This window comes from Falco naumanni, chromosome Z (assembly GCF_017639655.2).
Source record: "Falco naumanni isolate bFalNau1 chromosome Z, bFalNau1.pat, whole genome shotgun sequence".
NCBI classification, from domain to species: Eukaryota; Metazoa; Chordata; class Aves; order Falconiformes; family Falconidae; genus Falco; species Falco naumanni.
The window spans coordinates 61,433,307-61,446,271 of record NC_054080.1 but is presented as its reverse complement, the minus strand read 5'-3'; positions in this window follow the sequence as shown (position 1 = coordinate 61,446,271).

Genomic DNA, 12,965 nt, shown 5'->3' with positions numbered 1-12,965 from the left:
TATTCATTTGTTTTATTGTATAAATGTGAGATGGTTCGTCACTTTGGGCATGCGCGCTTGTGGAGGAGCGATCCCCCGAGCATCTGCGCGCAATAAACATACCTACTTTATAACTTTCGAGTTACAGAGTCTAATTCCACACGTCATTTTGGCAAGCCAGGCAGAAGGATTTCTGCTCGGCCGAGGGACCAGCTGCGGAGCGGACGCTCCTAGGCGTGCCCCGGGAGATTTCCTCGGAGGAGCCTCCTCAGCTGTTCCCCCGGGAGCAGAAGAGAAACCCCTGGATCCACGGGTAAAACGGTATGTTTAGTAACGGGGCGGCTGGCGCGCAGCGTAGTCCCCAGGAGGAAAGGTACCTTGGGAGGGGGTTTGCTGACCAAGGGGTGGCCGCTAGCGATCTTGAGGGCAGATCGAGCAAACCCGAGGTTACTGCCATTCCTAAAAGCCCGGAGGCCTCGCGACGGAAAGCGAGGGGCGGGACGGAATAAGGCGGGATCTCACAGGAACAAGTTAAGAGGGACCTCACAGCAAAAGTAAAAGGGAAACTTTTGCGTCGGGGAAAAAAAAAAAAGAAAAAAAACACCATGGGAGTAACAAAATCTTAAGTACTTCATAAAGATTTGGGAAGCTAAAAACTTATTTTAGGTTGTCTTAAGATTTTGGGAATTCCTAGAATGTAACAACTGAAATAGCGCTCTGTGTCTTGTTCTATGTGTTGTCTTGTTACACGTTCAAACTTGGAGTTATGAAAAGTATGTTGAAAAAAAAAATATTCTGGTAATTCTAGGCAAATAGCTGAAAACTTAACACTCTGCTTAAGGCCAGAAAAAATTAGAATCTGTTTTTTGGCAATTGTTCGTTGAAATGCGTACTTTGTGTGATAACGCAAACTGTCAGCGTTACGAGGGCTGTATGTAAGCGCACGGTACCGTGTAACGTACTGCCTGTGTGACTGCGGGCTGCCCGGAGAGTGTGACGTGTGTGGGTGTCACTGCAAAGCGAGTGGGGAGGAGTCCCGCTCTGCGTGTCCGTGTTCCCCGCGAGGGGCCGGCCAGAGAGGGACGCAGCGATTGAAAAATCAGTTTATGAAGTGTTGGAATGCATAATTAGAAATTAGAGCGGGAGGCTGTGGACAAAACATTAGAGCTAACATCATTTGGAAAAAGCACGAATTAACCTCTGCCCTTAGTGTCATAGCTGCTGTCTGTATACTTGAACAAAGGGTGGCAAGTGTCTAAAATATATTATCTCCTTTCAAAAAAAAAAAAAGAGACCAAGAAATAAGGCTAAATAACTAATACATTGTAGACAAATATATCAGACTTATTAAGAAGATGGGGGGCAAACCGAGCCAAGAAATAAATACCAAAATACCCCTGGGATGTATTTTGAAGCATTGGAAAGAATTTGGCGGAATTCCGGGAGGAAATTTGAACAAAAAAGACATTTTTAAAATATTGTCAGAATTGGTGGCCTTTGTATACATTAGGCGATGGTGAAAGATGGCCACCTGAAGGAAGTCTTATATTACAACACAATTTTACAGCTTATGTTGTTTCTTCGTCGATGTTATAAATTGAGACCACAATTGATCATAATCCAATTAAAATTTTATTAATTATAGCAAGTAGAATATGATCAATTGTGGTCTCAATTTATAACAATTTCTGGTGCCGTGACTCGGATAAGGAACAGTGGGCTTTGGTCCTCCGGGGAGGCGCCCCGCGACATTTCGTGGCCCCGCGACCAACAGCTTACTCCAACCTTACCGACGAACCTAAACTCTAGAATAATGAGCAAAGGAGAAACCGGTAAAATCCCATAAAATTCTGTGCACGGGAGTCCGGACGAAGACGCAGGACGCGTAAGTATATTGCGAATTTGTTCGCGGGTTTTGCCGTTCGGGCGGGATTGGGTTTCCTGGAATATAACGAGTGAGAGGTTCGATATACTGAACCAAGCGAGTGTGGACTCTTAAGTACTGCGTTTCCCATCTCCCGCGAGGGACTGGGCCAGGAACAAGGGGAGCGAGTGAGTGTATGTTTGTGGATATTCCAGAAGATGGGGGCGAAGGGCAGCAAGCCTTCGACTCCCATGGGAAGGGTACCCACTGTACCTAAGAATACCCCTTTGGCATATATCTTAGACAATTGGAGATATTTCCCTGGAACCCTAGGGAAAGATAAGCAGAAAATGATAGAATATTGTACTAAGATATGGGGAGGGAAGAAGATTTCTAAAAATGTCTTTTGGCCAGTCTATGGGTCAGAAGAAGATTGGGTAAGACAGCAATTAAACCTCTGGGTTAATAATAAAAAACCCCTTAACCCGGAGGAGAGTCAATATGCGGAGGTGTGGCTAAAAAAAACGGGTGCTAGACTTTACCCGCTTAATGAAATAAAAAACTAAACAAAAGAAAAAGAAGGGAGAGTTAGACGAAACCCTTCTAACCCCCCCTCCTTACATTCCTCCTCCTGCTCCTGCAGAGGTCCCCAGAGCGCCCACTCCCCCACCAGAGTCGGAACAAGGGTCTCCCCCTCCTCCTAAACGCGTAACTAGAAGTCAAAAAGGGGCAGCTCAGATGTACCCCCTAAGGGAAATGCCCATGGGGGGACCTCAACCTGTGATCGGATATATTTCCGTACCCCTAAACTCGGCTGACCTACGAGATTTTAAAAGAACCGAGATGGGAAACTTAATTGAGGACCCACTCGGAGTGGCAGAAAGATTAAATCAATTTTTGGGACCAAATCTTTATACTTGGGATGAGATGCAATCTATCCTTGGTCAATTATTTACTACTGAGGAAAGAGATATGATTAGACGAGCAGGAATGAGACTGTGGGATGCTCAGCATGCCCAGGGACCCCAAGCAGATATTAAATGGCCACTTCAAAAACCTAATTGGGATAACCAGGATCCGGCGCATAGAACTCATATGCAGGACCTGAGAACTATAGTAATTCAGGGGATTAGAGAAGCAGTACCCCGTGGCCAGAATATCAATAAAGCATTTAATGAAATGCAAAAGAAAAATGAGAGCCCCACTGAGTGGCTGGAACGACTGAGGAAAGCCCTTCAGCTGTACTCTGGGGTAAATCCAGACGACCCTTTAGGGCAAGCGCTCCTCAAAACTCAGTTTGTGGCAAAATCATGGGAAGATATCAGAAAGAAGATTGAAAAGTTAGAAGACTGGCAGAATAGAGGGTTGGATGAATTATTGAGGGAAGCTCAGAAAGTCTATGTAAGGCGGGAAGAAGAGAGCAGCAAGCGACAAATAAAAATGATAGTAGCAGCAGTCAGAGAGGATCACAAAGGGTGAACTGGTGAACACAGATCTGCTGGAACAAAACAAGGGAACGTAATAGTAAAAAAGGAACAGAGATATTGTTTCTACTGTGGAAAGAAGGGACATATAAAAAAGAATTGCAGAGAAAGGATCAGGGATGAGGAAATATTGAAAACAGAATAGGAGAGTCAGGGGCTTTATATTTTAGGGGACCGGAGTCATCATGAGCCCTTGATAAAATTAAAAATAGGACCCCATAAACAAGAGTTCACCTTTTTAGTAGACACTGGAGCTGAGAAATCAACTATTAAGCAAATACCTGAGGGATGTAAAGTTTCCCCTGAAAAAGTACAAGTAATTGGGGCAAAAGGAGAACCCTTTAAAGTAAGCAAAATCAAAAATGTGGTATTCGAAACTGAAAATAAATTTGGAATGGGTGAACTCTTGCTCGTCCCTGAAGCAGAATTTAATCTGTTAGGACGAGATTTAATTGTTGAATTGCAATTAGAAATTAAAGTAAAAAATCAAGAGCTAACAGTATCTGCTTATCCTTTGACAGTGAATGATCAAAAACAAATTAACCCTGATGTCTGGTACTCTCCGGACACAATTAGTAGACTGGAAATCCCACCGATTAAAATCCAAATTTCAGAACCCCACATACCTGTGAGGGTAAAGCAATATCCCATATCCCTAGAAGGACGGAGGGGATTAAAACCAGAAATTGATCGATTGTTAGCACACGGAATCTTAGAGCCTTGTATGTCACCCTTTAACACTCCCATTCTGCCTGTAAAGAAACCAAATGGGAAATATCGGCTCGTACATGATTTAAGGGAAATAAACAAAAGAACTATCACCCGGTTCCCTGTAGTAGCAAATCCATACACCCTACTAAGCAAGCTAGGACCCCATAAATCCTGGTATAGTGTGGCTGATTTAAAGGATGCCTTTTGGGCCTGTCCACTGGCAGAAGAATGCCGTGATTATTTTGCCTTTGAATGGGAAGACATAGAGACAGGCCGTAGACAGCAATTAAGGTGGACCGTGCTCCCCCAAGGGTTCACTGAGTCCCCTAATCTGTTTGGACAGGCCCTGGAAGAGCTCTTAAAAGAATACCAGGTACAAACGGGAAACGTGCTGTTACAGTATGTAGATGATCTGCTTATAGCAGGAAATAATAAGGAGGGTGTAAGAAAAGAAAGCATTCGACTCCTAAATTTTCTTGCACAAAAGGGCCTACGGGTATCACAAGAAAAGTTACAATTTGTGGAGGAAAAAGTGAAATATTTGGGGCATTATTTGTTTAACAGCAAGAAGATATTAGATCCAGAGCGCATTAAAGGAATTCTGGAATTACCTATGCCTGTCACTAAGAGGCAAATTCGGCGGGCATTAGGGCTATTTGGGTATTGTAGGCAATGGATAGAGAACTACAGCTTTAAAGTTAAATTCTTATATGAACAACTGTCTAAAGACAAAATACCCAAGTGGACCCCTCAGGATCAAGAGCAGTTTGCCAGTCTCAAAAGGGAGCTAAGTCAAGCACCGGTTTTAAGCCTCCCAGATTTAAAGCGGCCATTCCATTTATTCGTTAACATACATGAAGGAACGGCATTCGGAGTATTAACTCAGGAATGGGCTGGACAAAAGAAACCGGTGGCATACTTATCAAAGCTGTTGGACCCTGTGAGCAGGGGTTGGCCGAGTTGTTTACAAATTATTGTTGCTGCTGCCTTATTACTTGAAGAAACGAATCGTATTACCTTTAATGGAGAAGTTGTCCTATATGCACCTCATAAGGGGGGTGCTTCAACAAAAAGCAGAAAAATGGCTTACAGATAGCTGACTGCTAAAGTATGAGGGAATACTCATAGAATCTCCAAAACTATCCCTAAAGACTATCGAAGCGGTTAACCCTGCAGAATTTTTATACCCAGGGGAAAGTACTGAGTTAGTACACAATTGTCTTCAAACAATTGAACAACAGACACGCATTAGACCAGACTTAGAAGAAGAAGAACTACAATGTGGAGAAGTACTATTTATAGATGGGTCATCACGAATAGTGGAAGGTAAACGATTGTCTGGATATGCCATCATTAAGTTAGAAAAAGGAGAATTTAAAAACATAGAATCGGGCCCCCTAAGTGCCAGCTGGTCGGCTCAAGCCTGTGAGCTGTATGCATTGTGGAAAGCATTAGTGTCACTGAAGGGAAAGGATGGAACTATATATACAGATTCACGCTATGCGTTCGGAGTAGTACACACTTTTGGGAAAATATGGGAGGAAAGAGGATTCGTTAACTCACAGGGAAAAGAACTGATACACCCAGAATTAATTCGGCAAGTTCTGGAGGCATTAAAAATGCCGAATAAAATAGCAGTTGTACATATAAAGGGACACCAGCGAGGTACAAATTACCAAGTTAGGGGAAATAATGCAGCTGATACAGAAGCAAAACGAGTGGCAGGCAATTATAGTACGATTTTAACTATACAACAAATACCTGTTAATAAAAATTTGAGGTTTGAGTCTATAGAAAAGGAAAAACTAGAACAAATGGGAGCTAAGGAACAGGATGGTAAGTACATATTGCCAGATGGGAGAGAAGTTTTACCAAAAGGCATAGCACTCGAAATATTTTCAAAAATACACAGTAAAACACACTGGGGAACCCAGGCGTTAGTTGATCATTTTAATCAACTGTTTGCCTGTATAGGTGTATATAATGTAGCAAAAGCAGTTACAGCAGCCTGTGAGACCTGTCAAAAAGTAAACCGAAACAACATGAGGCAAAAACCTCTTGGAGGACGTTCCCCAGCATACAGACCCTTTTCACACATGCAGGTGGATTTTACTGAATTACCTAGAGTAGGGCGTTACAAATATCTCTTAGTACTGGTAGATCATTTAACACATTATGTTGAGGCTTTTTCTACCTCCAGGACAACAGCTAACCAAGTTACTAAAGTGCTACTTGAACACATTATACCTCGATATGGAGTACCTGAAGTAATCGACTCAGACAGAGGAACACACTTTGTGTCAAAAATTGTTAGAGATCTAACAGAAAGCTTGGGTATTAAGTGGGAATACCATACGCCATGGCATCCACAAAGTTCGGGAAAAGTTGAAAGGATGAATGGGGAAATCAAAACTATTCTAACTAAATTAATGATAGAAACCAAATTATCGTGGATTAAGTGCCTACCCATGGCACTATTAATTCTCAGAACTAGACCCCGAGCGGATGTGGGAATATCAGCATTCGAAATGGTGTATGGAATGCCCTATAGAATTGAAAGCCCACAAACAAATATTTTAATTCGAGACCGTACGATTAATGAATATGTTTTACAATTAGCAGAACATCGTAACAAGCTTTGGGAACGCGGACTGATTGTGCAACGACCCCCGTTGGACTTAAAAATTCACAATGTTAAACCTGGGGATTGGATATTGGTTAAAGTGTGGAAGGAAGAAACCCTAAAACCTAATTGGGAGGGACCTTACCTTGTTCTGCTCACCACAGAGACAGCCATCCGAACTGCAGAGCGCGGATGGACACATGCCAGTCGCGTTAAGGGACCAGTAAATCCTCCACAGTGGAAGATTGTCAGCTCACCTGGAGACACCAAGCTTGTGTTAAAACGATAAGTAATGATACAAACTGTTTTTCCAGTATTTAGCAGATCTACCTTTTGGAATACAGTGCGTTTTAGGATTGATTTTTGCATTAATAATATATTTGATTGTATATTATCTGTGGAAAATAGTTAAGTGTGGAAAAGGGGTATGTTAAATTTATGCCTGCTCAGTTTGTAACCCTGTTTGAAGCCTTTTGGGCTTGCCCGTTGGAAGTTAATCAACAGAAATTTTGTTATTTGAAAGCCACCTCAACTTCTGCCACCTATACCTCTGACGTGAGGGTCAGGTGTGAGAAACCTGACTGTGAGTGTTATCCATTTACATGTTTTAAGTGCAAAAAGTGTCAGGAAAAATGGTGGACACACTGTAAGAGGGGAACTCCTCCTCGAGGAGTTTGTAACTCTTGCCATAAAAGCGAGAGGCACCTAACCGATTGGGCCCTAAAACGATTTGGAAACAAATTTCCGGATTGGACTCCTGAACAGTGGTTCTATTTTGCATTCGGGATAAACCCTGAATATTATTGCTATCACCCTCAGGAAAGAGTACCATTTGTAATTGATATTGTCACAGTCCAATGTAGACGGGAAGTAAAAGCCGTAGGGTACAATGAACATATGGTAAAGGCCAAAGCTTGGCCTGCTTATGCTCACCGTTTAACCAAGTGCGAAAGGCTTATTCCCACCAGGGACTCCTGCTGCCGAGAAGATGGCAACCCCCGTGGCTGGCTGCAACCCAGTCGACGAGCGAGGCAGAGGAGAACCTACCAGAGGAAAGAGCCTACAACTTGGAATGCGCAAGCGACCCTGGCTGAACTCCCCCGGGACTGGTAAGAGCCTAAAATTTAATAAAAAACAAACCCCTCTCACAGTACCCTTTTTCTTGTGCACCTTTAGCACATTAGTCTTACCCACAATGGCAGGAAATCCACACGAACCTATGGTATGGAAAATATATAACTTACAGGAGACACATGCAATTCAAAATATTACAACTCCAAAGACAGTAAAATTTACTGTACCATTAACTGCAATGATTATTGGAGGACATAAAGATAGGGCAGATCCATGTAGAGCATATTATGTATGTCCTGCATCAAACCCTGGTAAAAGCTATTGTAATCAACCAGGTCAATACTTTTGTGGCTATTGGGGTTGTGAAACCTGGGCTTCTGATTGGACAAGTCCTGGAGACAGATATCTGAAATTTGAATGGGAGCCTAAAGGGTGTAAGCGGCCAGACATTGGGAAGGATGGACATGTTTATGGACATTGTAATTCACCAGGATACTGCAGAAACATTAGTATCAAAGTAAAGAATCCTACAGAAGACTCATGGTTAGGTGGAAAAATTTGGGGAATTAGGTTTTGGGACACAGGGCCAGATAGGGGGAGTATGTTTAAAATAATAAAAGAAAGACTTCCTCATGATCCTTTGCCAATAGGACCAAACCTGGTCCTGAATCCACCCACTTTCTCTGAAGAAAAGGTTGCCCCCGCAAGCGTCGCAACCACTTCTCCAAACTCTCTTTCGGAAACAACTAATGACACTGTGACTGAATTCTCCTTATCCAGGGATCTAAAGTTGTCAGAACCCAGAGACCCCTTATGGAATCTAATGCAAGCCTCTTATCGTGCCCGTAATGAAAGCAAACCAAATTTAACTGAGGAATGCTGGCTATGTTATAATGTTAGACCACCATATTTTGAGGCAATTGGAAAACCAGGTAGGATTCAATGGTCTAATGGTTCAAACCCACGAGAATGCCCATGGGATGACCAGAGGAACCATACGCAAGGAATTACTATTCAATTAGTAACAGGTCAAGGAAAATGTATAGGTACAGTGCCCGAAAAGTATCAGCCTTTGTGCAACCGAACAGTCACTAACACCAATATAGAGAAACACAAGAATCAAAATGACAAATGGGCTATCCCGACACCAGGAGCTAAATGGGTTTGTTCAGACACTGGAGTAATGCCTTGCCTATCCCTAAACGTGTTTAACCAATCTCAGTTTTGCGTACAGGTGATTATTGTTCCCCGTCTGATCTATCACACCTCTGAGGAGGTGTTACGCCACTTTGAAGGAGACCTGAACAGACAAAAACAAGAGCCAATTACAGTGGTAACCCTAGCTACACTGCTGGTAGCGGGCGGAGTTGGAGCAGGTACAGGCATAGCCTCCCTAGTAAAAGGTCAGGAATTACAAAGTTTGCAGATGGCTGTAGATGAGGATTTAGCAAAAATAGAACAATCTATCCAAAATTTAGCCACTTCAGTAAAGTCTTTATCAGAAGTAGTGCTGCAAAATAGAAGAGGATTAGATCTATTATTCTTAAAGGAAGGAGGGTTATGTGTAGCTCTCAATGAAGAATGTTGTTCTTTTGCTGACCATACGGGAGTAGTCCAGGACACCATGTCTGAACTCCGGAAAAGGTTAGATCAACGTAAGAAAGATCGTGAGGTGGGCAGGTCATGGTATGAAAACTGGTTTAATGTTTCACCTTGGCTAACTACTTTGTTGTCTGCTTTAGCAGGACCGCTTATTATGTTGATTCTGGGACTTATATTTGGGCCTTGTATATTACGCTATATTTTACACTTTATTAGAGAACGATTTGACATAGCTAAATTGCTTATTTTAACTATGAGGTCTAGGGCAAAATATAAGAGTGTATCTATTAATGAGGATGAAGATTGTTGCGAATGCATTATGCCACGTGAAAATTGTGCCTATTGTAATTGTGAGGTATTACCTTGTGAGTGTTATGATAAATGTTGGGATTGTGGAAAAAGATTTCTTCACAGTACCGAGAATGAAAGTAACGGCTAATAAACAATAATAGGATAAAAAAAAAAAAAAAAAAAAGGGGGGGGGGGGATTGTAAGAAACTATGGACTAGGATATTGTTTATTAAGATTTATGTTAAGCATAATGTAAAGACTAGGCGCCAGATGTCCAGGATGCCTCTTGTGAAAGATAAGATAACCGCCAGATGTCCAGGATGCTGCTTGTAAAAGAGAAGATAACCGCCAGACAGAAACAAGACAGACGACCCCATATAAAGATATATGAGTAAGGGGTTAACACCTCCACTACTTCATGAACACGAAAGTAAAAAGTATAAAAAAGGACTGTTTAAACTGCTCAGGGCGGCAGTTGGCGGAGCGCAGACTCCCCTGCCGTCCAGCACTGTCTTTGCTCATATTCTACTTGCTATAATTAATAAAATTTTAATTGGATTATGATCAATTGTGGTCTCAATTTATAACAGTAGAGAACAGAAGTGGGATGAAATAATGTGTGCAGATATGTTTATGTGGCAGAAAGAGTGCGGGATTAACATCACATGATCTTTGAGTATGGCTCCAGAAAAGGATAGGGAAAAAAACCCTGAGACCTAAACTAGAAAGATGTTCTTGTTGAAATTTTTGTGTTAAAAAGCTCAGGTTGTGGTTCCTTCTGTGGAGCAACCAGAATGAAACACGTTGTAAGATAAAAACTTGTACTGATGTATGTAAAACCTGAGGCGGGGTGTGTGTGTGTGAGAGACCTTAGAGTATTGGAGTAAGTTTGTACAAACCCCCGTACCCGCTCGACGGTGCGGCTGAGCCCTGCTGGACGCACGGCAGGGAGTTTGCTGTTTGCCTGCGAAGGCTGATAGGTAAGAACACAGACTTAAAGCAACAAGGAGCAGATTTGCATTCAGGGTAAGAAAGAGTTAAAACAGAAGTGCTGTTGCAGAGGCAGGCTTGTGTAACCTGCGGAGCAGGAACAGCATCTCCTGCCCCCAACCCTTCTGCTGGTGAGGGGGAGGGGTTGCTGTTGCTGACAATTGAGCAGAAGGACGTGACAATGTCACCCCAATTGCTGCAGCATTTGCAGCACAACAGGACCGGTAACGGCCCCTTTAGGGCAGGCAGTGGGTCTGAGGAGAGCAAAGGTGAATCTTTGATGGGAAATTTAGATGTTTGAAAGTTGGTTATGAAAGGTTTGTCAGGATGATCTAATAGGACTAGATAAAGGTTCGAGTTACTAGGTAAGCGTGATATAGAAAAGTTGATAGAAGGAACAGGGAACGTGTACAGAAGGTAAGAGAAGAGCTGGGTCGTGCTAAACTGGCAGAGACAGGAGGAATGTCGGGCAGAAGTGAAAGAGTGAATCCCTCTCCTGTGGGATCGGGTCAGTGTGCATATTGTAGGGAAAGTGGACACTGGAAGCGAGATTGCCTTAACCTAAAGAACCATCAAGGGGCTCTAGTGAGCTAGGGACTAGGAAAAATGAGGTGGAATTTTAGTGAATACAAACCCAACTTATTTGTTAAACTTCAGTAAAAAAAAAAAATAAAAAATTGTTACAGTTGTGGGAGCTGCTGGCCACCAGGAAAACATCCTGAAACCTTTAAAGTACAAACTAAGAAAACAATAAGAATGCCAAATTCACCAAAATCTTTGTTGGGATGAGATTTATTAGAACATCTAGATGTTTAAAGAAGGAGAAATGAAACTAAAAGTTAAAAATGATCAAGTAACTGAAATAATGAGCTTATCTTTAATTCAACAGAAAAGAGGAAAAGAGGACCTCCCTGAAGTAAAAGAAATTTTTAAGCAGGTGTATCTGAAAATAAATTCCAGGAAAGGTGAAAAATGCTTTACCTGTTACAGTAAAAATGATAAGGGGGAGGCTTGCCCAGTTCAGATAAGACAATATCCCTTGGTCAGCAAGGCTGTGGGGGATATTGGCAGAAAAGCTGAAATAAAATACACTCTGTAGTAGTTTTACTAATGTAAATCTGTGTGTTTTGCCATGACAGTGACTTGTTATGGGATGTGCAGATGAAACTCTGCATTGACAACGAAGTACAAGGAATAAGGTTGGTCAGGTGCCTCCTACCATAGTCAAGGGCAAGACTGGGTTGGCCTCTGTGTTTGCCACCAAGAAGAATCTTGAGCTCCGCTGTTGGCTGCAACCCAGTAGGCGTTGAGCGGTGGGGACATATGCCATGCCAGACCTTGATGTGAGGAATGGCCCCCTCTGTTATAAGAGGGTCATCCAGGAAGGAAGAATATAAGATGGCCCATTGAGGCACTGATTTGGAAATTGGAAACCGCCTGGCCGACCATGAGGCCAGACAAGTAACAGAGGAGGTGGGGAAAGAGGAATTATCCTTAATACCAGATGATAAAATCCAAACTGTAAGTGCAGATCAGGAGCCAAACTATTCTAAAGAAAACTTAAAGGTAATTCAGGACATGAACGATAAAACAAGTAAGTGGACTTATTTAAGGGATGGTCGTATAGTGGTACCATCCAATTTAATATGGACCACAGCCCTAACAGAACATAATAAGACGCACTGGGGAGCTGATACTTTATATATAAAGTCTAAATCCGAAACTGATAGGGCGAAACTTGTATACTGTAATAAAACAGGTGACTCGGCAATGTGAAATGTGTTTATGCAATAATCCCAATACAGCGAATAGAATAAAACTAGGGAACATTAGTAGAGGAAATTATCCAGGACAACAGTGGCAAGCTGATCCAAACTCCCAAGAAAAGGGGGGTACCAATATTTATTAGTTATGTCTGATATGTTTTCAGGTTGGCCAAAAAACTTTCCTTGTCGACCAAATAAAGCAAGAGAGGTAACGAAGGAATTGTTAAATGCAATTATCCCCCGCTTTGGGGTTCCGGCAACAATCTCTTCCAATAGAGACTCACACTTTTGTGCCAAAATAGTACAACAAGTGAGTACAGTATTGGGAATAGATTGGCAATTACATACTCCTTATTACTTCAGTGTTCTGTTTGGTGCTGTCGAAGAATGATCAGAGAGCATAATGATAGTTTTTAGAACAGGGGGATTGAATAATGAGCTACGTACAACGAGTGATGAATGGCATACTACTTTTTTAGAAAATGATGTGCTTATATATAATTATCCAAAGTTGGGAGGTGTTCAAGGACCCTTATTGTCAACATGATGAACACACCAAGACCCTTAGTGTCAGCACCACG